Here is a 27,479-nt window from a genome sequence, read left to right on the forward strand (position 1 = left end):
GTCAAAGGAGGTGATCCTCCCCCTCTACTCTGCCCTGGTGAGGCCTCATCTGGAATATTGTGTCCAGTTCATGGCTCCCCAGTACAAAAAAGACAGGGATCTCTTGGAGAGAGTCCAGCGGAGGGCCATGAAGATGGTGAAGGGCCTGGAGCATCTCCTCTATTAAGAAAGGAAATGCCTTGTCTAGAAGCAAGCAGTGGGCTGGAGAGGGCACCAAAACGAAACCCTGCTTGCACCTTTCCCTCTCCTCATTCCACATGCTGACATTTATTTTAAGAGCAAAAACAAGACTACAGTGAAGAAAGCTCCAGAACAACTCAGCTACTTTATTCACCCCCTTCTCTTTCCACTACAGAAGATTCTCAGAAAACCTCCAAGAGCCACCTTACTGCTCTGCTGACCCTTCTCTGGGATGCATGAGTGCGCTCAGAAATGACTGAGAGCAACACATGCACACAGACACACAGCAGATCCCTACACAACCACTTCTCCACTAGGAAACAGCATCAAAAAGCAGCTGGTGGGAAGAGTAGAAGTGGAAAGCGGGCATGGTGAGAGAAGTGCTTTGGGCAGCAAGGAAAGGCCATCTGAAGCTCCTGGGTTAAGTCCCTTCTGCAGAGGGTGTCGGTGATGCCATCTCCTTTGCAAACTCTTCCTGCATGGGGAGAAGCATTGGTCTCCCTCATCCCCGGGCTATCCAGCATCCTGAGAGTCTCTCCTGCTGGGGGTTTTCCCATGAGAAATGAGGCATCAGCCCTGAGAGAAACTCTTCCTGCAGGAGATGCACTCCTAGTAGCTACCTGTCCTGTGGACTGCAATGTTTAATGAGGACTGAGCTTTGCATGAAGTTCTTCTGGGAGTGTGAGGAGCTCTCTGCTCGGCACAAAGCCCTTCTCACACTCAAGGCTTCCTGCCATTTCAGCTCACTGGTGCAGACATTCTGGTAACACAGCAGATGGGATTCTCTGAGGGAGAGAAAAGACAAGTTCCCAGGCATCTCCCTGCATGCAGGCCTGGCCAAAATGTTCTAAGATGTCCAACAGAACCTATGGTATCTCTCCTGTGTGCATATGCTGGTGCAGCTTCAATTCAGAACTCCCTTTGAAGCTCTTACCACACTCAGGACACTCACAGGGTCTCTTTTTCCTGTGGATGCTCTGATGCAGCGTCAGCTCAGAACGCCTTTTAAAGCTCTTCCCACACTCAGGACACTTATAGGGTTTCTCTCCTGTGTGGATGCGCTGGTGGCGCTTCAAATGTGAACTGCTTATGAAGCTCTTCCCACACTCAGAGCACTTATATGGTCTCTCTCCTGTGTGGACACGCTGGTGCATCTTCAGTTCAAAACGCCTTTTGTAGTTCATTCCACACTCAGGACACTTATAGGGTCTCTCTCCTGTGTGGACACGCTGGTGCACCTTCAGTTCAGAGCTGCTTTTGAAGCTCTTCCCACACTCAGGACACTTATAGGGTTTCTCTCCTGTATGGATGCGCTGGTGGAGCTTCAAATTAGAACTGCTTATGAAGCTCTTCCCACACTCAGAGCACTTATATGGTCTCACTCCTGTGTGGACACGCTGGTGCTCCTTCAGTTTAGAGCTGCTTCTGAAGCTCTTCCCACACTCAGAGCACTTGCAGGGTCTCTCTCCTGTGTGGATGCTCTGGTGGCGCTTCAAATTAAAACTGCTTATGAAGCTCTTCTCACACTCAGAGCACTTATATGGTCTCTCTCCTGTGTGGATGCGCTGGTGGAGCTTCAAAGCAAAACTGCTTATGAAGCTCTTCCCACACTCAGAGCACTTATATGGTCTCTCTCCTGTGTGGACACGCTGGTGCATCTTCAGTTCAGAACGTCTTTTGAAGTTCTTTCCACACTCAGGACACTTATAGGGTCTCTCTCCTGTATGGACACGCTGGTGCATCTTCAGTTCAAAGCTGCTACTGAAGCTCTTCCCACACTCAGGACACTTATAGGGTTTCTCTCCTGTATGGATGCGCTGGTGGAGCTTCAAATTAGAACTGCTTATGAAGCTCTTCCCACACTCAGAGCACTTATATGGTCTCACTCCTGTGTGGACACGCTGGTGCACCTTCAGTTTAGAGCTGCTTCTGAAGCTCTTCCCACACTCAGAGCACTTGCAGGGTCTCTCTCCTGTGTGGATGCGCTGGTGGAGCTTCAAATTAGAACTGCTTATGAAGCTCTTCTCACACTCAGAGCACTTATATGGTCTCTCTCCTGTGTGGACACGCTGGTGCACCTTCAGTTCAGATCTGATTTTGAAGCTCTTCCCACACTCAGAGCACTTGCAGGGTCTCTCTCCTGTGTGAATGTGATGGTGGACGGTGAGGCTGGAACTCTTTTTGAAGCTCTTCCCACACTCAGTGCACTTATACGGTCTCTCTCCTGTGTGGATGCGATGGTGGATGGTGAGGCTGGAACTGGTTTTGAAGCTCTTCCCACACTCAAGGCACTTATACGGTCGCTCTCCTGTGTGGACACGTTGGTGTATTTTGAGGTTAGAACTATCCTTAAAGCTCTTCCCACACTCAGGGCACTTACATGGTTGCTCTCCTGTGTGGACACGTTGGTGTATTTTGAGTTTAGAAATACCTTTCAAGCTCTTCCCACACTCAAGGCACTTGTACAGTCTCTCTCTTCTGTGGATACACTGGTGGGAAGTGAGGCTCCCACTGTCCGTAAAAGTCTTTCCACAGTCAGAGCACTCAAAGGCTCTCTCTCCTGTGTACATGCACTGCTGGCCAGTGGGGTGGAGTCTCCATTTCATGCTCTCTGCAGAATCACAGAACTCGTAATGCCTCTTTGCTGAGTGCGTGCACTGGTGGCTAGTGATGCTGGAATCCAGTTTAAAGCTTTTCTCACACTCAGAGCATGGATTCTGCTTTTTCATCTGGCACACATCCTTGCTCCTGGTTTCCTCAGGCTGCTTTGGACCTATGTTGAAGTCCACTGGGTTCCTCGGTGTCATTCCCAGATGCTTTCCCAGGGGCTTCTTGATGTGCTCACCCTGACCTTGCTGCAGGACTTCCTGGACATCCCTTCTGATTTCTTCCTCAGAGATGCAATTCCGCTGCATTTCCGCTACACAATTTCTCTGCGGAACCTCCTTTGTATTTCTGATCCCATCAGCTGCTGGATGACAGAGGAAATGCAGCAATAGCACACAGTGCCCAAAATAAAACACAGGCAGAGAAGGCTCTTACAGCCCCAACATTCCCCTTCCCTCCACCACCTCACCTGGGCTGAGGTCTCCTGGCATGGCCTCAGGGCTATGCACATCTGGGATCCAGGGGTCTTCCCCTCTTTCAAGCAGGGAGATCACCACGGGCTTGGGGGCTGGAAGTGGAGCTTCAGGGAGAGAAACAGGGAACAAGAGAGCATTTCCCTCATGCTGGCACAGTGCCTGTTCAACAGTTCCACTCTGTGCCCCTCCCCAAGGAGAAACCACCATTTAGGTCTAAATGACACTGTGCCTACAGCTTCCCTTGGAGCAAAGAATGTTTTGACATCTCTGAACATTGTGAAGGGATATTTTTTCTTTCAAATTAACTTTACAACAGCTTATTTGTTTTCTTACAGTCTACCAGTGGTCAAGGCATCAAAATGTTGACGGCAATTGCATGGAAAATCCTCAATTCCATAGCAGTAACCAGGGATTCATCTGTGAGCTGGAGCTGGTGGCACCAAGCAACACACAACACAAGGGCTGGTTTTCTCCCTCCTGGCTGATGCCTGCTTGCCAGCACTGACTCTGTGGCTTTGATCAGAGTGCCGTGCATACTAATCCCTTCTGAAACTCACGCTTTTCAGTATCTCCTTTCTTGCTGGCACTGTGGTATAAGTCAATATGTAGCTGCATGGTGTTTATTCAAGGCCCGGCTTGCAGAGGCTCATTTTGCACAGCCAAAGGTGCCCTAACAAGGAGGAAAGGCAGACAAGCTCTCACCCAGCGAGGCCACACACTGGTATGTCTCCAACATCACGTCCCGGTAGAGCGCTCGTTGCACAGGGTCCAGCAGCGCCCACTCCTCCCTGCTGAAATACACGGCCACCTCCTCAAAGCTCACGGGCTCCTGCAAGCAAAGAGGCTCCTTGCTGGGAACAGCCAAGGCCCAGGCAAGCAGCTCGCACAGGACAGAACCTCACACCCCAGCTGCTTTTCTGTCCCCAGCACACACACGCTGGCTGAGGGCACCTCCCTCTACCCCTGCATTCACATCCCTGGCCCCTTGGCCTCTCCTGCCTGCTTCCCCAACCCCTACCGCAACTGGATGTGCTGCGGCCATTTGCTGCTCTCCTGCAGGCTGGGATGATCACGGCTGGAAGGCAGAAGTTGAACTGGAGCCTGCAGAGAGAAGAGAAATGGCAGGGGAGCTGTGAGGGAATGCAGCAGTCCCAGTCCCAGCTCAGCCCTTCTGCAGGGCACTGCCCAGCCTTGCAGAGGAAGACAATGAGCTGCAGCACAGGAAACAGTCTGGCTCAAAGAGATGAACCGTCACAAAGCTGTCTCAGACTGGGAGGCTGAAACAACTGGTAGCTGACACTTAGTTCAACAGCTGAGACTGAGAGGGGACTTAAGACAAAGCACGGCAAGGAGGCAGTCATCTTACCCCAAAAGAGGGAGCAGCCCAAGTGCCCCTCCAGCTCTGCTGCACAGCAGCGGGCTGCACCACAGGACCTGCCCTCGAGCAGGGCTGTTTCTGCAGCTCACACCTGCACAGAGATCCCTTGCAGTTTGACATCAAGACTCCTTCTCAATACAGATCTTCTGTAAGACACCCGTGGTTACTTTGGAGCTTTCATGTATTCTCTAAGGTTCTGTCTTAGAGGGACTGTGCACGTATGATTCCTTCCACACAAAGCCTTGACCAAGCTTGGGACTAGGAGAGGATCCAGCCACATCCTAGCTCCTTACCTCTGTGGACTGAAGACATGAGAAAAAAAGGGGAACTACTCTGAGCCTCGTGACTCAATGGGAGGGCCTCCTGTAGGTGTGTGCGTAACCCTACCCTCCATGCAGTAAATAACCAAGTGTATCCAGCCACCTCCGATCCTGTTGTGTCACTGTTAAATCACTACAGCATATCCCTATTATATCAACAAATATAGTCCTGCTTCTCCCTTAGGAGTGTATGCTGTGTTTGGATCCACTTGTGACCAATGGGCAAAGTCTGCAGGATGGCAAGAAGGGAAACAAACCGATGACAAGAAACATGAAGCGCGTCCCAAATTCTTCTGTGAATGTTCTTGTGGCAACTGCTGTAGTTGAGCGGCAAGCAGAGGTCACTGGGAGCAGTAATAGGATGCAAAATGGGAAAGGTGTTATCAGCATCGTGTCGGGTTTGGAAGTGACATATGAAGCAAAGGAGAACTTCACTGGTCCTCCCAGAATCAAAAGCGACTGATATTCCACAATATTTCTGCTGCACTACACGGTGCAAGTTATGCAGGTAATGCTTATTCACACAATAAACGAAGACCTCCCCGAGTCGCCTACAATCCTTTAGGCCACACATCCTCCACCTGTAGGGTTTGGCTCCAAACAGATGCAAAACTGCACCCATAGCACTAATTAAAGGCACTGCCTCTACACAGTTAAGGCAAACAGAGGCAGCAGAATGACGGCTTATTGCCTGCCCTAGCTGCAGTTAAGGAAACTGAAGAGTGATACAGGAGGAATGGGAAAGGGGAGTTTCATTGGAGGTCTGAGTGGTGAAGGAAGTTGAGGACATGCAACAAGGACAGCCTGTGCCAACTGGGGGATCTTTTGATTGACTGCAAGCACGCCTAAAGGGGACGGCTACCCAGAAAAGAGATGCAGAAATACTGTTAGAAAATGGTATGGCCATCCAACCATCCAGCAGGAGGTGCAGAAAAGCACCTGGTTCATGGAAGAACACCGTGAATGCAGCCCCCAACACACAATCACAGCAAGCCTCAGCACAGATGGCAGCTGCCAGCAGAGCAGCCTGCTGGAGCACCACCTCCACAGATCCATGAGGGAACACCTGGTGGCAAATGGATTAAATCCTCTGGCAGATGTCCGTACATCCTCTCAGGAGTGGAAGTAGCCCTGGGCTTGCTGAAATCAAGCAAGCCCTCAGAAAAGGGTTGGGAAAAGTACTCTGTAAAGGTGACTGATGTAGTTCTCAAAACCACCTACTGCTGATGTTACCTAAAAGTGGTGATGGCTCACATTCCTCGGGTAAGGAAGTGCAAAATGGCGAGGAGTCAACTGGATGGTTCACACTTCTCAAATAAATAGGATGGCTTACTTAAACACAACAATAAATGAACAAAACATCCAACCACATGGAGATTATTTTTCCATCTCCTGAGAAGAGAGAGTATCTGACAGCAACTGCAGCCAAACCAGCCTGTGACGGTCACAGCCACCACCAGCCGATGCAGTGCTGGGAATTTTAACTGAACCGTGAAGGCATCTTATCGAATAGTATCAGCACTAAATGGAAGAATTAAGGCAATAAACAACCACGTGGTTACAACAGCCTTGTTAAGCAGTTGTTAGAGCACTCCAGGACACCTGCATGATATCGATAAATACATTCCTCTCTCCCTCTTCAGCTGAGCATGCAGACTGCGCCCACTGCCAGGGGACGCTCTCAGCACCGCGTGCCCTTTGCAGAAGGCACCTGGGCTGTGCTTTACTGACCTGCTGCTGCTCGGCCGTGTTCTCAACACGTGCTCCAGTCAGCCCACAGGCTGCCAGCTTCTCATCGTCTGTTCCAGAGTCCAGTGCCAGAGCTGCTGCAGATGCTGAACGTGCTCAGGGCCCGCAGCTGTGTGCTCAAGGCATCTGCAGCTGCCGGGACAGCCTGAACAAAAGCCTTGCCAGAGGTTTGCACAACCCCAGCTGAGCCATCAGGCAAGCGCTCAGCAAACAAAAGGTAACGCCATTTCAAGGGTCGCCAGAGGCACATGTTGCCTGCAGGGTCCCCGAAGGGAAGCTGGAGGCTGCCGGGGAGGAGGAGCAGGGCGAGTGCAAATTTCCACTTGGAGGCTTCACATTAAGACACTCCAAAGGAGGCATCGGGGGGTTTAAAGCTTCCATCAATCCACGCGTGCAGAGCTGCAGAGCGAGGCTGTCTCGTGTCTTCCGAGGCCCAGAGGAAGAACTGCAGCCCCAGCTGCGCTGTGTTACAGAGATCCAACCGGGCAGCAGAGCACGCTGACCTCCTCTGCTCCCTTCCTCACTGTCCCAGCTCCCAGCCCATTCCCGTGCCCCTCGGAGCCCAGCCCGGGCTGCATGAACTGCTGCCCTGGTTGCAGCCCGTCTGGGCCAGCAAACCTGCTGCGCTGAGCGGGAGCTGGAGCCGGGACCAGGGTCCCACCTGGGGTACGGCAGTGCGGGTTCCGCCCCGTCCGGGGCCGCTCCCCGCTCCTCTCCCGGTGCTGCTGGCAGGGGGCAGGAAGCGTGCGCTCCTCTGCGCGAGCCACGAAGGGCACCTACCTTGGGTGCGGAGCAGGCTGCTCCCAGCTCTGGTGCAGGTAGCCGGGCTCCTCGGAGTCGCGTAGAGCAGAGGACGCCGAGTGCCCTCAGCCCGGAGCTGGCCGCAGGACGGCCTTGGTGCACCTCCTGCCACCGCGGTGCTGCCCGGATGGCTTCCAGCCAGGCTCTCGCCTCTTCCGCACAGGCTCAGGAAGGCAGGAATTCCCGCAGCGAGCACGCCCCGAGCCGGCTGCCAGGCGCTCGGCAGTTTCACAGCTCGTTCTCATGGCACATCTGCACCCGGGGGAGGGGGGAAGGGGGGAAGGGATGGGTGTTTGTGTTACGCTAATGAAGCATCGCTTTCTGCCGGCTCTCTTTGCTTCCTTCGCTGGGGACATTCGCACACCCCTGTGCTCAGGCATCTCTACCTTGCTGTCCTGGCGTTCCTTTCACTCCTCTCCCCCACGAGTATGTCCCAGCAAGAGGCAATCTCCGGTACAGCACCAGAGGACATTCTGTGTTGAACAGAACTCTTGCAATGGAACCGAGCTGTGGGTAGGAGCTTTACCCAGAAGCTGCTGTAAGAATACGACTTTCCCCAGATCCTTGTCTAAGGGTCCTAATAAGTCTTCTGTGCAGCGATACCTTGTGGTTCTGTGTGGGTTTGTGGTCCGTATGGCTGGCCATACCTACCCTTGAGTTGCACCGGGCAATGTACTTGGGGGTGACCTCACTGGAAGGAAAGCAGTGTGCAAACTGCAATGGGAAATTGCATTTAGGAAAGCAGGATATTGAGGTTCATTTTCTGGTGGATATGGGTGCTTCTTACTACCCATAGATGGTTTTGTAACAGTAGTAGATGCTACTGCCCAACGAGAAAAGGTTTCCTTTTTTGGATTAATTAAACATAAGCTAAGAAAACAAGCAGGAATACAGAAATTCTTGTACCTGCCAGGTTACTCTGGCAAGAAATTGAATATAACTGGAGCTAAGAGTGCAACGATATTGACTGATTAAAAACTGTAACTCTGGCTTTAACACAAATTGGGCAAAACAATGTTGTACCCCCAGGAGTTACAGCAGTCTCAAATATGACACACTTGGTGGTGTGGGCATCAGGGCCAAAAATGAAGCCCTAAATAGAAGTTAAAAGCAAGAGCTTGCCTAGTCAGGGTAAAGCGGTGCCCTTTGAGGCTATGGGACTGTAGAAGGATAAAAGAAATAATAGGTAACTTTTTGGAGTTTGGATTCCAATTTTGATAGCAAGTGCTGTAGTTTGGTACAAGACTTGAGGGCAAGTACTAGAATAGTTGAATGGATACACTCAGTGGTGGCAAATCCATGCACTTTATTAACCAAGTTAAGGAACAAAAAGATTAATTTTACCTTCTGGATTTGAGGGATGTCTCTTCTGCCTGGTTTGGCCAAAGGAAGCCCAAGGTTATTAGCCTTTGAATAGGAAAGCCCTGATATGGGGAGAAGAGTCTCAGTTAACCTGGACAGTGTTACCCAGGGTTGTGAGAACAGCTGAATGATGGTCAACTCATGAGCCTGAGATCTGGGATCCTCCATCCTAGGGTGGAACTTTACTGCAGCACGTGGCTGCCACAGCAACAAAAGGACTGTGTACAATAGACTGAGAGTTTGCTGAGTTTCTTGGTTTACAGAAAGCACAAATAACTCAACAGCAAGTGACATATTTGGGAAATGAGATTACAGCTGGACTTTGAACCTTAAGGACTGCCAGGAAAGAAGTCATCTGCCAAACCCCTGAGCTGCAAATTGCCAAGGAAGTGAGTAAGGGATGGCCAGGGTGCCTGAGGGCGGTGGCTGCACTGGTGCTTGTGGGAATACAAGAAAAGCTGTTCAGAGCAGCAGCTGTGGAGCAAGATCAACAGCATGAGAACCAAGGACACCTCTGCAAGGAGAATGTCATGGTTTCGTAATTTTGTAATTTTGCTATCAGTATTCCACATCATAACATCATGTAAAGTATGGATACTTCTATTGAATGTGCAGTCCACAGAAGAAGACTACATATCCCAGAGAACAACAGGGTTAATGATAAGTCACGGGACCAGGACGCTGTATAATCTCGTTCCCAGGCTGGAGTGCCCTCCTTCTTCTCTCGAACTTCTCGGAGAGTGGGAAGCGTTCCAGCCGTGTCGCCTAGAGTTCACAGTCGGCCTCTCGGTTTTCGGGGACTCTCTCTCTCTCTCTGTTTGTTCGATTTGTTAGCCTCAATTATATTATATTGTGTTATCTTGTATTTCGATATCATATTTAGTAAAATAAGTTTTTCCTCCTTAGATTGCCGCTGTTTTTATCCCATTCCCCTTTTCTCCCTCCTTTCCGGGCCCCGGGGGGGGGGCCCAAAGGGTGGCTTCCCCTGTCACAGGCATAGGTAAATCTAAGTAACCCGTGACAGGTGGCTATGGGGCACTTATGGGGCACTTATGGGGCAGCTATGGGGCACTTATGAGGCAACTATGGGGCAATTATGGGGCAGCTATGAAGCATTTATAGGGCAGCTATGGGGCACTTATGGGGCTGCTATGGGGCAGTAATGGGGCACTTATGGGGCTGCTATGGGGCAGTAATGGGGCACTTATGAGGCTGCTATGGGGCACTTATGAGGCTGCTATGGGGCACTTATGGGGCAGCTATGGGACAGTAATGGGGCTGCTATGGGGCACTTATGAGGCTGCTATGGGGCACTTATGGGTCAGCTATGGGACAGTAATGGGGCTGCTATGGGGCAGTAATGGGGCACCTATAGGGCACATATGGGACACTTATGGGGCTGGTATGGGGCAGCTATGTGGCACTTATGAGGCTGCTATAGGGCAGCCATTGGGCACTTATGGGGCAGCTATGGGGCATCTATGGGGCACTTATGGGGCAGCTATGGGGCATTCATGGGGCAGCTATGAGGCATTTATGGGGCACTTAATGGGCTGCTATGGGGCACTTATTGGGCAGCTATGGGGCACTTATGTGGCTGCTATGTGGCAGCTTAGGGACAGCTATGGGGTACTTAATGGGCTGCTATGGGGCACTTATTGGGCTGCTATGGGGCACTTATGGGGCATTTATGGGGCACTTATGGGGCATTTATGGGGCTGCTATGTGGCAGCTATGGGGCAGTTATTGGGCTGCTATGGAATACTTATGGGGCTGCTATGGGGCACTTATGGGGCAGCTATGGGGCACTTATGGGGCAGATATGGGGCACTTATGAGGCACATATGGGGCAGATATGGGTCTGCTATGGGGCAGCTATGGGGCCGGTATGGGGCACTTATAGGGCACTTATGGGGCTGCTATGGGGCACTTATGGGGCAGCTATGGAGATTTTATGGGGCACTTATGGGGAAGCTGTGGGGCTCTTTTGGTTCCGTTATGGGGCAGCTATGAGGCACTTATAGGGCACTTATGGGCACATATGGGGAACTTATGGAGCAGCTATGGGGCACTTATGGGGCTGCTATTGGGCAGCAATGGGGCACTTATGGGTCACATATTGGGCAAGTATGGGGCAGCTATGGGGCACTTATGAAGCAGCTATGGGGCACTTATGGGGCACTTATTGGGCTGCTGTGGGGCAGCTATGGGGCACTTATGGGCCAGCTATGGGGCGGGTATGAAGCACTTATGGGGCAATTATCACTGAATCACAGAATTATCAAGGTTGGGAAAGACCTAGAAGATCATCTAGTCCAACCATTACCAATACTTCCTGGCTAAATCATATTCCTCAGCACCACATCGAAGCATTTCTTGAACACTCCCATGGTCAGTGACTCCACCACCTCCCTGGGCAGTGCACTCCAATGCCTGACTACCCTTTCCGAAAAGTAATACTTCCTAATGTCCAGCCTGAATCTCCCCTGATGCAGCTTAAAACCATTCCCTCTAGTTCTATCACTGATTACACGAGAGAAGAGGCTAACCCACAGCTCACTACAACCCCCCTTCTGGAAGTTATAGAGAGCTATAAGGTCTCCCCTGAGCCTCCTCTTCTCCAGGCTGAACAATCCTAGCTCCCTCAGCTGCTCCTCATAAGGCCTGTGCTCCAGATCCCTCACCAGCTTCATAGCCCTCCTCTGAACACGTTCCAGGGCTGCAATGTCTTTCTTGCAGTGAGGGGCCCCAAACTGAACAGAGTACTCAAGGTACGGCTGCACCAATGCCGATTACAGGGGGACAATTACCTCCCTGTTGCTGCTAGTAACACTGTTTTTGATGAAAGCCAGGATGCCGTTGGCCTCCTTGGCCACCTGGGCACACTGACGGCTCATGTTCAGCCGAGCATCAATCAATACCCCCAGGTCTGTTTCCTCAACACAATCCACTAGCCACTCTGCCCCAAGCCTGTAGCGCTGCCCAGGGTTGTTGTGGCCAAAATGCAGAACCCGGCATTTGGTCTTGTTGAACCTCATCCTGTTGGCTTTGGCCCAGCTCTCCAGCCTATCCAGATCCCTCTGCAGGGCCTCTCTACCCACAGGCAGATCGACACTCCCTGCCAATTTGGTGTCATCTGTGAACTTACTGAGGGTGCACTCAATGCCCCCATCCAAGTCATCAATAAAGATGTTGAAGAGGACAGGTCCCAGCACCGACCCCTGGGGAACAATACTCATGACTGGTCTCCAACTGGATTTAACTCCATTCACCACCACTCTCTGGGCCCGGCCCTCCAGCCAGCTCCTTACCCAGCCGAGAGTGTACTCATCCAAGCCACGGGCTGCCAGCTTTTGTAGGAGAACAGCATGGGAGACAGTGTCAAAGGCTTTGCTAAGGTCTAAGAGCACATCAACAGCCTTTCCTTCATCTATTAGACGGGTCACGGGATTGTAGAAGGAGATCAGATTGGTCAAGCAGGACCTGCCCTTCACAATCCCATGCTGGCTAGGTCGGATCTCCTGGTCTTCCCACACCTGCCACATGATCTCCCTCAAGACTATCCGTTCCATTACCTTCCCTGGCATCGAGGTCAGGCTGACAGGCCTGTAGTTCCCCAGATCCTCCTTACAACCTTTCTTGTAAATGGGAGTCACGTTGGCAAGCCTCCAGTCTTCTGGAACCTCACCCATTAACAGGGAGTGCTGAAAGATAATGGAAAGCGGCTCAGCGATCACCTCCGTCAGCTCCTTTAGCACTCTTGGGTGAATCTCATCCGGACCCATGGACTTGTGGCAGTCCAGTTGGAGTAGTAATTCCCTGACCACTTCTTCAAGAATCACAGGGGGTTCAGTCTGCTCCCCAGCCGAGACTACCAGGTCAGAGCGTGGGGAGCCCTGGGGATGACCGAGATGACTTTTAGAGACAGATGTAAAGAAGGCATTCAGAACATCTGCCTTTGTCTTATCCTCTATGATCACATTCCCAGCCTCGTCCAGTAAAGAATGGAGATTCCCCTTTGTCCTCCTCTTATAGCTGATGTACTTGTAAAAGGGTTTCTTGTTTGTTTTTGCCCCAGCGGCCAGCTTAGATTCAAGCTGGGCTTTTGCCTCTCTGACTTTCCCTCTACACAACTTACCAGCCTCTTTGTAGTCATTCTGAGTTGCTCTTCCCTCCTTCCACAGGCGGTAGATTCTCTTCTTCTTCTGCAACCTTAAGAACAGTTCCCTATTCATCCACGCCGGTCTACTTCCCCACCAGCTCATTTTGCGGCTCAGGGGGACTGCCTGCTCCTGCGCCCTTAAGACTTCCTTCTTGAATAGCAACCAGCTCTCTTGGACCCCTTTGTTTGCTAAGACTGAATGCCAGGGGACTGCTCCTACTAGTCTCTTGAACAATTCAAAGTCCGCCCTCCAGAAGTCCAAGGTAGCAGTTTTACTATTCCCCCTCCAAGTTTCACCATGAATTGAGAAATTTATCATTTCATGGTCACTCTGTCCAAGGCAGCCCCCAGCCTCCACATCTCCCACCAGACATTCCCTGTTTGCAAACAGCAGGTCTAGCGGGGCATTTCCTCTTGTGGGTTCTCTGACCAGCTGCATCAGGAAGGCATCCTCTATGCACTCCAGAAACCTCCTAGAGTGCTTCTTCTGTGCCGTGCTATACTCCCAGCATATGACAGGGAAGATGAAGTCCCCAATAAGGACAAGGGCTGACAACCGTGCAGCTCGTGCCAGCTGCTTGTAGAATACCTCATCTGTCTCTTCATCCTGGTTTGGCGGTCTATAACAGACGCCCACCAGGATGTCTGCCTTGTCAGCCCTTCCTCTGATCTTTACCCATAGGGATTCAATGTTATCATCCCCAGTAACAATCTCGGTAGCATAAAAGAATTCCCTAACATAGAGAGCCACACCACCACCCCTCCTTCCTTGCCTATCCTTCCTGAAGAGTTTGTAGCCATCCATTGCAGTGCTCCAGTCATGGAAGCAATCCCACCATGTTTCTGTTATGAAGTTCAGAGTTTCATTGGAATTGACTGCTTGTTCAGCCTGGGCCCTTCTCTCAACCCACATCCTGCGATGATACACAGGGCCCATATGGGACATGAACTTCACACCGTCCTTGCACCCCATGCAGAGCCTGGGATCTTCTGTGCCCATGTCTTTCATTAAACATCATATAGACCTCTATCCCACTGCCCCAGGAAGGGCCCTGAGCCAACATGAGAGACAGGATCTCCCTGCCAAGGGTCTGGGAATCAGGGCTTGTCCTGTTTGCTTCTTAAGATAAAGGAAGATTTTCTTAGCATCAGAGCCACCATGCCAGTGCCTTTGCCTGACTGGAGTCATGGCTTCCAATTATCTGCTCTAATTAGTGCCTTGGGAAGCTTACTTGGTAATGGCCCTCAGTGGGCCCATTAGTACTCCAAGAATCTTCACTGTTACTTTTGACTTTGTCTTGCTGAGTTCTTTGTGCAAACTTCTCTCTGCAATGGAAGTTGATGGACTCAGCACCAAATGTGCCCTGTGGCCCATTATTAACTAAAGAGCCTCTTGTGCCTTGTGCCTTCCTGTTATCTTCTTCAGGTTTTCAGAACTTGTTAAGCAAAATGGAGACAGCTTAAAGAGCAAGAATCCAAACTGGAGTTATTGTCTATTTGTTTATAGTTTGTTTTATACAGGAAGTAAAAGAAGCACTTTGCAACTGATGTCAATCCAGGATGTCCCCAGTGAGTTCTATTCCGTTTCTGTGTGGAGAAAGTTCCTCCTCAACCTCCCCACCTCGCTTCTACTCTCATTGGCCCCATGGGACTTGCATCACTTTTCCTCACATCACTCTTCTCTTCTGCCATCACCCGCTCAGTGTTAAACCTACTTTGTACCAACTCCCAATGGCTTTCCACAGAGAACCAGCTGCACATGGAAAAAGAAAGAATTATCTTTATTTATGGCCAACAAAGAGAAGGAAAGGTGATGTAATTGAATGATCAGTAAAACACAGTGATCAACTGTATGCCGTGTCCAAGCTGCTTCTATTGAGGTTTATCTTTCATAGGGAATATTTGCACAAGAAATGAGTTAGACACAGATAGGATGGGATAGACAGAATCACGGTAAAGGAGCTGACAACAGACTTTCGAGGAATGGAGCAAATTCCAGTAATCTCCCTGGGATAGATCAGCCAGGGAGTTGGGAGGTATCAACACTGAACAGGACTCATGAGTATTTCTTACTTTGAGACGGGTTAACACATTCTTCTTGATTTCTATCTTTGTCTTCAACTCTTTTTTTCACTTTTACTGACATTAATGAACAACTTACAGAATTCATGCTTTCTTTGAAGCCTGAGAGAGAAAGTGAAAGAAAAATAGAAATAGAAAAAGAAAAAGGAAAATGAAAAGGGAAAAAAAAGGATATGGAAAAGGAAAAGGAAAAGGTAAAGGAGAGAAAAAGGAGAAGAAAACGACATAGAAAAAGAAAAAGTAAGAGAAAAAGAAAAGATAAGAAGGGATAGGTAGAATCACGGTGAAGGAGTTGACAACACAGTCCATCAGAGTTTGGGGAGATGGAGCAAATTTGAGTCATCCCCCTAAAAGTCAGAAATCAGACAGATAATTGGGAGTTATCTGTCTGAACAAAGTGCAAGGGGTGGGGAAATCTGGCAGGCTGTGGCAAGAGCATGTGTCTAAATGGCCTGCTGAAAACATGCCCTTAACGACAGCCATTTATTTAGGAGAGCTGGAGGCACCTGGAGCATGAGGGAGATCAAATAGGCAGCAGGGAAGAGCAGCAGCGGGCGCCGGGCTATAGTCTCAGGGCATTGGCACTGGCACCGCGGTCTGTGTCCCTGAACATGAAGGCATTTGTGTCCAGCAAACACAGTTCTGGAAAACATTGTAGTTTCAGAAAAAGAAAAAAAAAAAAAGAAAAAAAAAAAAGAAAAAAAAAAAAGAAAAAAATAAAGACATCAAATCACCTCAAAGATACATATTTACAACTTAAAATGGAACAATACTCATGAGGTTTTCTCATGTTGAGAATGGTTAACAAATTTTCATTGATTTCAATCTTTGTCTTTAATTCTTTGTCTCAATATTATTGACATTAATGAATATCTTTTAAGCTTACGGACTCAAAATAAATAAATAAATAAATAAATAAATAAAACGAGATCCATTTGCTTCTTGTACATGGCCTGATGCCCCTTCGACTTTCACAGATCCCACCAGACTTTTGTTGACGGAGAGTATGAGATCCAGCAGAGAGAACCTCTCCTCTTTGGTTCCTCCATGGCTTGGTCAAGAATCTCCCATCTGTGCTCTGCACAAATCTTCTGGATGGCACATGCCCTGCTGTGCTGTCCCTGCAGCACATACTGGAGTGAAAAAGGCTCCCAAAAATGGCCAATGGCCTGACAACATGAGACTCCCATATGTCTGCAGAGGGCACCTTCCACTTGCTCTCCATGAAAAGAAGACAGGAACAGACACTGATGGTCTCCTCTGTTGGCCATTTCCCTTAGATCTGACCTGTCTGCTCTTCCATCCTCAGGCAGATCTCAGTGCACTCTCACAGAGGGCAGTCGCCCTTCCTTGACTCCTCACCCAACCTTTGTTAAGACTCTGTATTCCCCTTGTGCTACAGTGAAGTTGTGGAAGCCATGTAACTGTCTCCCTGTGGTCCAAACAGGAGCTCAGGCCTGCAGATCATCTATGGTATCAGTGTGCAGAAGGTGAAACACAGACATTAGACGGATCACGGGTCTTGGATTCGACGTAGCAACACGGACACTCCATGGGCATGGCTTTGCTGAAGGCCCTGTGCTGCTCTTGCAGATGCGTGTGAATACACCAGACAGCTTGTGCTATCCCCTCTCTGGCCCTCAGCTGATGCCCAGGAAGGAGCTGTCTATCTCAGGGATTTCCCACATGGTTTACAAGCACTGGCACACATCAGGAGCAGCCCAGGCACCTTGGGCATCACCCAGTGTCTGTGTGTGAGCAGCTGCCTCCCAGCGGAAGGACTGAGGACTCAGAGCAGGAGCTCACATGCAGGCAACTCCTTGTGCACTTCTGAACTGAACCAGAGGAATCCCATCTCCTGTGTGTGTGTAGGGAGCTGAATCCCATTTCAGCTCCAGGATTTCTGTCAAGGGATGAGATTCCTGCACTGCCTCAGCTGGATCACTGCCCTGCACAGGGAAAGTCCAAACCTCCCTGTCCTTGCCTGGGTGCCCTTTGTGCTTCATCAAACGAACTCTAGTAGCACTTGCTATATGTCTCCATCAGTCACTGACCACTGGACATGTGGTGGTTAATTGAGCGGATTTCAAAACACAGTCATGATGCTGTTGTCTTTCAGGAGATGTTGGCCTTGAGGACCCAGGGAAATGTCAGGGGAGATGAGTGGGAAGAATAAAAATGAGATCATCTGATGTTGAGCTGGGCAACGCTCCTGGGACACAGGGAGCTCATAAAAGTGGATGGTGCTGTAGAGAGACAGCTATGCCCAGGAGCGTCTCTTGTGCACAGAGAGACACCCATTTGCTGTGTGGATAAAGAGAGGCCAGAGTGGGTGGGGAACTAGTTCCCACCCACACAACACAGAAGGTGTGAAAAGCTGTTCTGAGCACCTAGTTTGGAGGTAGTCAGTGTTTGAGGGCTGCCTGGACTACCCACTCAATAAGGCAGCAGTGGGAGTGGAGGCTGCATCCTGTGTGAACACGGGTCAGTGCTCTTGTCTTTTCTCAGGTAACTTGCTCTTCTGTTGACAGGACCTGATGCTAACACTTCAAAAATGGTCCTCACCAGGAAACGGTCTTCCTGTGCAAAGACTGTGGCAACCCAAACAGAGGGTCTGCTCCAAGATGCGGCAGTTCAGGTCTCTGGCTGCCAGGAGTGCCTCAACCTGCTGCTGCCAGGAGAGGATGGGAAGGATGCAACTTGTGTGCGGTGTGAGCAGCTAGATGAGCTGCTCAGCCTTGTGGTGGAGCTTAGGGAGGAGGTAGTTAGACTGCGGACAATCAGAGAATCTGAACAGGAGAGGCTGGGGTCCGTTAAGGACTGTGAAATTGAAATTGATGGGTGGTGCCAGGCCCTATCGGCCCTGGGATCCAGGCACACAGCTGAGGCTCCCCAAGAAGCATGTTGCCCCCGGTCACCTTGCGAATAGGCGATAGAAAGGAGTGTGCAGATGGACTGTGTTCCTGCTGCACTGAGCCCTCAGTCCTCCCTTACCCCTACCAATACAAATGTAGAGGTAGGGGGTGTGGGACTGTCGGCGGAGCCTCTATCCTGCAGTTGCCAGTCAGACCAAAGTAGTCTGAGAGAAAAGGATGGGTGGAAACAGGTACCGGCAGCTCGGCGAAGTGGGCGTCCGCCCCCACGACCATGCTCGGCTCCCCAGGTGCCTCTGCAAAATAGGTTTGGGGCCCTGGAACCCGAGGGAGAGGTGAATGCCGATGTGGAAGCAGCCCCACCTGTGAGGGTGCCTCGGGGGAAGCGGACACACCTGCGCCTCAAAACTTCTTCCACACGGAAGGATAGAAGGGTAGTCGTCATAGGTGACTCCCTTCTGCGAGGAATGGAAGGCCCTATATGCCGGCCTGACCCTACCCACAGGGAGGTGTGCTCCCTCCCCGGGGCACCGGTCAGGGACATTGCTGGGAGACTTCCCAGTCTGATCTGCCCTTCTGACTACTATCCCCTGCTGATAGTTCAGGCTGGCAGTGAAGAAGTTAGTTACAAAAGCCTGAAGGCTATCAAAGATGATTTCAGGGGACTGGGGCAGGTAATCGAAGGAACAGGTGTGCAAGTGGTTATTGCATCTGTACCTTCAGTGGCAGGGAGGGATACTGAGTTGGGCCTAAAAACCCACCTCTTAAACAAATGGTTAAAGAGTTGGTGCAGACATAGGAGTCTTGGTTTTTTTGATCATGGGGCAATTTATTCGGCTCCTGGCATGACAGCTGCAGACGGAAGCGGCCTGTCTCAAAGGGGTAAGAGGGTTCCAGGTGAGGAACTGTCAGGACTTATTGACAGGTGTTTAAACTAGGTAGGATGGGGGAAGGGGACAAAACAAGGGTCACTGGGTCTGAGGCGGCAGTTCAGGTCTTAAAGCAGAACTCGCTGGGTGCAGACAATGGAGTTAAAAGGCATGGAGAGGGGTGGAGAGATGCTGCCTCTCTCAAGTGCCTCTATACCAACACGCAAACCATGGGGAATAAACAGGAAGAATTGGAGTTCTGCGTACAGTCACGTGGCCATGATCTCATTGCGATCACGGAGACGTGGTGGGACAGCTCGCATGACTGGAATGTTGTCATGGAGGGCTATGTGCTTTTTAGGAAAGATCGGCTGGCAAGGCGGGGTGGTGGAGTTGCTCTTTACGTGAGAGAACAGCTAGAATGTATTGAACTCCACCTGGGGGAGAGTAATGTAGAAGTCGAGAGCTTGTGGGTGAGAATCAAGGGCCAGGCTGGCAAAGGGGACCCTGCTGTGGGTGTGTACTACAGGCCTCCTGATCAGGAGGAGGAGGTCAATGAGGCCTTCCATAAGCAACTGGAAGTAGCGGCACGCTCCCAGGCACTGGTGCTTATGGGGGATTTCAATTATCCAGATATTTGCTGGACAACCAACATGGCAAGGCATGAGCGGTCCAGACAATTCAGGGGATTGTCAGGGGATTGTCAGGGGAGATGAGTGGGAAGAATAAAAATGAGATCATCTGCTGTTGAGCTGGGCCACGCTCCTGGGACACAGGGAGCTCATAAAAGTGGATGGTGCTCTAGAGAGACAGCTGTTCCCAGGAGCAGCTCTTGTGCACAGCACAGCCTGCAGGTGACAGAAAGAGAAGAGAGAAATTGGAGAGAGCTTACAAGATATGTACTGTGTAAGCAGGCTGTGAGCTCTATGAAAGAGCATTACTCAAAGACCATGATACAGTAAGTCCCTTGTAGTAGACAATGCAGATGCTTTTAATAGAGGGTTATCTAAATGTGGGAGAAACCATAGCAGATCTGGCCGCAGGCACTGCATGTTTCTTTACTGTGTTAAAAGCCTTCTGCTCCAGCTGGGGGCTTCCGTGCTGCAGTGTCAGAGCACAGCCCTGAGGGCTGCGTGTCCCAGCACGGCTGCAGGCTGTGCAGCCAGGGCTGCAGGTGGGTGCCCAGGGCTGTCCTGCAGAGCAGGGTCCCTGCTGTGCCCCAGGGGCTGTGTGCCGGGTATGGGACTCTGCCGCCTGCCAGGCTCAGCACTCAGCCTGCCCGGGGAGCTGCCCAGGGCGCTGCGGGGAGATGTGTGGGGGGAAGGAGCCCCCCGGCAGGGCTTGTGCTGCCACAGCTGCTTCCTGGGGCAGGGGATCACAGCTCCACTGCACAACAGTATGTTTGCGAAGGCCCTTGGCAAGAGGAGAGCGAAGGCAGGTTTCCATTTTCTTTTCTGGGGCAAAAAGAATTGAAGTCAGAAACCTTAAAGGGGCTGTCAGAGATCTGAGAATTTTTCGTCAGTCATTTGCTTGTTTTGTGAACAGTCACACATGATGTGCTCTCAGTCTACCCCTTCTCTAAGAATGGAACCAATTGTAATTATCTTCATTTTCTGCAGGCATGAATAATTCACTTATCATAAAAACAGGCAGCATTAACTAACTGAAACTGAATGCCACTGTAGCTGGGGTAGGGGGCTCTAAGAGCACTTGGGGTAAAGATAAGACAAGAAACAGTAGGAAATATCCAGGGAGAAGGGATAAGAAAATAAGAGGAGGGTTAGAGCTCCATCTGCTGCTTCTGCTTAAGGAATGCTGAACTACATTAAAATAAATGCAAGTAATGGTGCTAAATGTGCACTGTTTTTAGAGAATAAAAACATTTCATAGTATAGCAGTAGTGCCTCTGAGAATGGTCTGGACTTGTCATTATAATCTGCACTCTGAACAGGACTCCAAGCACAACAACAGCAGATGCCCAACAGCAGCTCCATCAGCAAGTTCCTCCTGCTGCCGTTGGCAGACACGCGGCAGCTGCAGCTCCTGCACTTCTGGCTCTTCCTGGGCATCTACCTGGCTGCCCTCCTGGGCAACGGCCTCATCAGCACAGCCGTAGCCTGCGACCGCCGCCTGCACACCCCCATGTACTTCTACCTCCTCAACCTGGCCCTCCTCGACCTGGGCTGCATCTCCACCACTCTCCCCAAAGCCTTGGCCAACGCCCTCTGGGACAACAGGGCCACCTCCTACACAGGATGTGCTGCACAGCTCTTTTTCCTTCTCCTCTTCATGTCAGCAGAGTTGTCTCTTCTCACCATCATGTCCTATGACCGCTACGTTGCCATCTGCAAGGCCCTGCACTACAGGACCTTGATGGACAGCAGAGCTTGTGCCACCATGGCAGCAACTGCCTGGGGCACTGGGGTTCTCTATTCCCTGCTGCACACTGCCAGTACGTTTTCACTGCCTCTCTGCCAAGGCAATGTTGTCAACCAGTTTTTCTGTGAAATTCCCCAGATCCTCAAGCTCTCCTGCTCAGCATCCTATCTCAGGGAAGTTGTGTTTCTCTTTTTTGGTTCCAGTTTAGCCTTTGGCTGCTTTGTTTTCATATTGGTGTCCTATGTGCAGATCTTCGTGGCTGTGCTGAGGATGCCCTCTGAGCAGGGACGGCACAAAGCCTTCTCCACGTGCCTCCCTCACCTGGCTGTGGTCTCCCTCTTTCTCAGCACTGGCTTTTTTGCCTACCTGAAGCCCCCGTCCATCTCCTCCCCACTCCTGGATCTGACAGTGGCACTTCTGTACGCAGTGGTTCCTCCAACTCTGAACCCTGTTATCTACAGCATGAGGAACAGGGAGATCAAGCACGCTTTCAGGAAGATGTTGCAACACACACTATTTCAACTTCCATAAAATGCACAACTTCCTCATAGGATTCCCAGTGATGGTTCTTCATGTTTTATGTATCTTTGGTTGTTTGATTATGTGAGATATAGGAATGTGCAAAAGAAAATAATGTTATTGAACTTATAAATAAAAATGAATTTAAATTCTTTCCTACCTAATTTCATTTTGTCACTTTAGGAGCTGATGTAAACATGTAACCAGATTCCCTGAATATGTTATAGGATACCTAAAAAGGTTTCAAAAAAGACATTTGCTTAGCTATTCTGTCTTCCTACTTTGTCTGGATTTGGGACGTACAGCCAGAGACAGCATCTCAACGTTTTCATTTCTGATCTCTTTACACCGCCACAGTGCTCTCAAGCCCTCTCATTTGTGCAGGCTGAAGGTCTTCTGTGTCTCACAATAGTCCTGTTGTCTCTACAGCAGCACTCCAGGGCTGCAGTCAGTAGCCAGCAATATGAATGACTGTGTCAGAGCTGGTCTCCTTGCTGTCACTGCCATAACAAGAGGGCCCCTTCGGAGCAGGTCCAGAGAACTGGAGGCCTCTTCCAAATCTGGTTTAAGGAATGTACCTCAGGAGCTGCTCTCTGAGAAGACTTCAAGATATTCTGGTGCATTTCACTGACTGGCAGGGATAGTTTCAGAAGTCCCAAGGAGATCTGTAAGGGACTCAAGGCAGTGCTGAGGATTAGAATCTGTGGTTTAAGGTCAAGATAAAAAGAAAACGATTATAAATATGATAAATGCATATATACATATCTTATATATATAGTATATTTTCACATATATATAATATAGGCAGTTGCTAACATATGTGCATGTACTTATACATATACATATGATACATAGATGATAATAGTTTATATGCATATCTGTTTGCAAGTCTAGGACCTGTTGCAGGGGTTTTATCAGCCTCAAGTTTCTCTGTAGGAACTGGAGAGGCTGTTTTCCTACTGCAGGAGTTGGAGCAACTGCAGAGCTCATTGCCAGAGCTGGAATCACTGCAGGACCTGGGATTAAAGTTTTAGCAGCCACTGTGCTCATTGGAGGGTTTGGAGTGACCACAGGGCTGTACCTCCTCGCACAGTGCACCTCACCTGGGAGGAATTTGTTTCATTTTCTTATCAAAAACTTGGAACAGCTACAGGACCTGTAGCAGGAGTGACTGCAGAGCTCATTATGAGCGGTGGAGTGGCAGAGGGATCTGTCAGCAGATCCAGCTCTCTTCCCATTGATGATGCTGAAGAATGTTAAACACAGCTCAGTAGGTGTGGGCCAGGCCCTGGCACACTCCAGTTATTTGTGCCTGTTTGAGATCTCCAGGGTTTCATCAGACCTTCCCCCAATATTCTACCAGTTTCTCAGGATCATGCGGTTGCCCAGAGGGGTTCCCACCGCTCCAGGCAGCTGCCCAGACCGTCCCACACCCCCTGCCATGCAGAGCCTTCTCACCTTGAAACAGATCTCTCACTGATATTCCTGAATAATGTTTAACCTCAGTCCTAGAATTCTAGAATCACCAAGGTTGGAAAAGGCCCAGAAGATCATCCAGTCCAACTGTTCATCTATTACCAATAGCTCCCACTAAACCATGTCCCTCAATACAATAACCAGTCACTCCTTGAATACACCTGGGCTCCCAGAGAAGACGGTGTAAAATGTGTAATTCCTAATCATACCAACAATATTACTTCCAAAACCCAAAGATGACCACAGAGATGAATGTGCACAAAACTTCACTTTGTCAGCTGCCAATTTTATCATCATACAAAGCAAGGTCAAAGAGCATAGCAAAATAAATACCCTAATCCAGAATCCAGAGTTGACAAATAATGCAGCAGGGAAAACAAGCAGCAAGCAAGGAGATGTGCAATGCAGCTTCATGAGAAGACTCAGCAAGCTCCACACATGGGGAAACTATCAGCATCATGGCCAGCAGTTCTCCAACTCCCACAAAGCCTTGTGTTGACTTGCTCTCCCCTGACGCAGCTTAAAACCATTCCCTCTAGTTCTATCACTGATTACATGAGAGAAGAGGCCAACCCCCAGCTCACTACAACCCCCCTTCTGGAAGTTATAGAGAGCTATATGGTCTCCCCTGAGCCTCCTCTTCTCCAGGCTGAACAATCCTAGCTCCCTCAGCTGCTCCTCGTAAGGCCTGTGCTCCAGATCCCTCACCAGCTTCGTAGCCCTCCTCTGAACACGTTCCAGGGCCGCAATGTCTTTCTTGCAGTGAGGGGCCCCAAACTGAACAGAGTACTCAAGGTGCGGCTGCACCAATGCCGAGTACAGGGGGACAATTACCTCCCTATTGCTGCTAGTAACACTGTTTTTGATGCAAGCCAGGATGCCGTTGGCCTTCTTTGCCACCCGGGCACACTGACGGCTCATGATCATCCGAGCATCAATCAGTACCCCCAGGTCTGTTTCCTCAACACAGTCCTCCAGTCACTCTGCCCCAAGCTGCCCAGGGTTGTTGTGGCCAAAATGCACAACCCAGCATTTGGTCTTGTTGAACCTCCTCCTGTTGGCTTTGGCCCAGCTCTCCAGCCTATCCAGATCCTTCTGCAGGGCCTCTCTACCCTCAGGCAGATCGACACTCCCTGCCAATTTGGTGTCATCTGTGAACTTACTGAGGGCGCACTCAATGCCCCCATCCAAGTCTTCAATAAAGATGTTGAAGAGGACAGGTCCCTGCACCGACCCCTGGAGAACACCACTCATGACTGGTCTCCAACTGGATTTAACTCCATTCACCACCACTCTCTGGGCCCGGCCCTCCAGCCAGCTCCTTACCCAGCCGAGAGTGTACTCATCCAAGCCACGGGCTGCCAGCTTTTGTAGGAGAACAGCATGGGAGACAGTGTCAAAGGCTTTGCTGAGGTCTAAGTAGAGCATATCAACAGCCTTTCCTTCATCTATTAGACGGGTCACGGGATCGTAGAAGGAGATCAGATTGGTCAAGCAGGACCTGCCCTTCACAATCCCATGCTGGCTAGGTCGGATCTCCTGGTCTTCCCACACCTGCCACATGATCTCCCTCAAGACTATCCGTTCCATTACCTTCCCTGGCATCGAGGTCAGGCTGACAGGCCTGTAGTTCCCCGGATCCTCCTTACAACCTTTCTTGTAAATGGGAGTCACGTTGGCAAGCCTCCAGTCTTCTGGGACCTCACCCATTAACAGGGAGTGCTGAAAGTTAATGGAAAGCGGCTCAGCGATCACCTCCGTCAGCTCCTTTAGCACTCTTGGGTGAATCTCATCCGGACCCATGGACTTGTGGCAGTCCAGTTGGAGTAGTAATTCCCTGACCACTTCTTCAAGAATCACAGGGGGTTCAGTCTGCTCCCCAGCCGAGACTACCAGGTCAGAGCGTGGGGAGCCCTGGGGATGACCGAGAGGACTTTTAAAGACAGACGTAAAAAAGGCATTCAGAACACCTGCCTTTTCCTTATCGTCTGTAATCACATTCCCAGCTTCGTCCAGTAAAGAATGGAGATTCCCCTTTGTCCTCCTCTTACAGCTGATGTACTTGTAAAAGGGTTTCTTGTTTGTTTTTACTCCAGCAGCCAGCTTAGATTCAAGCTGGGTTTTGCCTCTCTGACTTTCCCTCTACACAACTTACCAGCCTCTTTGTAGTCATTCTGAGTTGCTCTTCCCTCCTTCCACAGGCGGTAGATTCTCTTCTTCTTCTGCAACCTTAAGAACAGTTCCCTATTCATCCACGCCGGTCTTCTTCCCCACCAGCTCATTTTGCGGCTCAGGGGGACTGCCTGCTCCTGCGCCCTTAAGACTTCCTTCTTGAATAGCAACCAGCTCTCTTGGACCCCTTTGTTTGCTAAGACTGAATGCCAGGGGACTGCTCCTACTAGTCTCTTGAACAATTCAAAGTCCGCCCTCCGGAAGTCCAAGGTAGCAGTTTTACTATTCCCCCTCCAAGTTTCACCATGAATTGAGAAATTTATCATTTCATGGTCACTCTGTCCAAGGCAGCCCCCAGCCTCCACATCTCCCACCAGACATTCCCTGTTTGCAAACAGCAGGTCTAGCAGGGCATTTCCTCTTGTGGGTTCTCTGACCAGCTGCATCAGGAAGGCATCCTCTATGCACTCCAGAAACCTCCTAGAGTGCTTCTTCTGTGCCGTGCTATACTCCCAGCATATGACAGGGAAGATGAAGTCCCCAATAAGGACAAGGGCTGACAACCGTGCAGCTCGTGCCAGCTGCTTGTAGAATACCTCATCTGTCTCTTCATCCTGGTTTGGCGGTCTATAACAGACGCCCACCAGGATGTCTGCCTTGTCAGCCCTTGTCAGCCCTTCCTCTGATCTTTACCCATAGGGATTCAATGTTATCATCCCCAGTAACAATCTCGGTAGCATAAAAGAATTCCCTAACATAGAGAGCCACACCACCACCCCTCCTTCCTTGCCTATCCTTCCTGAAGAGTTTGTAGCCATCCATTGCAGTGCTCCAGTCATGGAAGCAATCCCACCATGTTTCTGTTATGAACTTCAGAGTTTCATTGGAACTGACTGCTTGTCCAGCCTGGGCCCTTCTCTCAACCCACATCCTGCGATGATACACAGGGCCCATATGGGACATGAACTTCACACCGTCCTTGCACCCCATGCAGAGCCTGGGATCTTCTGTGCCCATGTCTTTCATTAAACATCATATAGACCTCTATCCCACTGCCCCAGGAAGGGCCCTGAGCCAACATGAGAGACAGGATCTCCCTGCCAAGGGTCTGGGAATCAGGGTTTGTCCTGTTTGCTTCTTAAGATAAAGGAGGATTTTCTTAGCATCAGAGCCACCATGCCAGTGCCTTTGCCTGACTGGAGTCATGGCTTCCAATTATCTGCTCTAATTAGTGCCTTGGGAAGCTTACTTGGTAATGGCCCTCAGTGGGCCCATTAGTACTCCAAGAATCTTCACTGTTACTTTTGACTTTGTCTTGCTGAGTTCTTTGTGCAAACTTCTCTCTGCAATGGAAGTTGATGGACTCAGCACCAAATGTGCCCTGTGGCCCATTATTAACTAAAGAGCCTCTTGTGCCTTGTGCCTTCCTGTTATCTTCTTCAGGTTTTCAGAACTTGTTCAGCAAAATGGAGACAGATTAAAGAGCAAGAATCCAAAATGCAGTTATTGTCTATTTGTTTATAGTTTGTTTTATACAGGAAGTAAAAGAAGCACTTTGCAACTGATGTCAATCCAGGATGTCCCCAGTGAGTTCTATTCCGTTTCTGTGTGGAGAAATTTCCTCCTCAACCTCCCCACCTCGCTTCTACTCTCATTGGCCCCATGGGACTTGCATCACTTTTCCTCACATCACTCTTCTCCTCTGCAGTCACTCGCTCATTGTTAAACCTACTTTGTACCAACTCCCAATGGCTTTCCACAGAGAACCAGCTGCATGCAGAAAAAGAAAGAATTATCTTTATTTATGGCCAACAAAGAGAAGGAAAGGTGATGCAATTGAATGATCAGTAAAACACAGTGATCAACTGCATGCCATGTCCAAGCTGCTTCTATTGAGGTTTATCTTTCATAGGGAATATCTGCACAAGAAATGAGTTAGACACAGATAGGATGGGATAGATAGAATCACGGTGAAGGTGTTGAAAACAGACTTTTGAGGAATGGAGCAAATTCCAGTAATCTCCCTGGGACAGAACAGCCAGGGAGTTGGGAGTTATCAACTTAAAACTGAACA

The 27,479-nt window shown here is 50.0% G+C and overlaps 1 pseudogene; it reads right to left on the reverse strand.

The window, feature by feature from the left end:
• Nucleotides 1-759: 759 nt before the first annotated feature.
• Nucleotides 760-27,479, reverse strand: part of LOC146757486 (uncharacterized) — a 71,626-nt pseudogene continuing 44,906 nt past the window's right edge.

This window comes from Coturnix japonica, chromosome 20 (assembly GCF_054131305.1).
Source record: "Coturnix japonica strain WE chromosome 20, WE-NBRP24, whole genome shotgun sequence".
Lineage (NCBI taxonomy): Eukaryota > Metazoa > Chordata > Aves > Galliformes > Phasianidae > Coturnix > Coturnix japonica.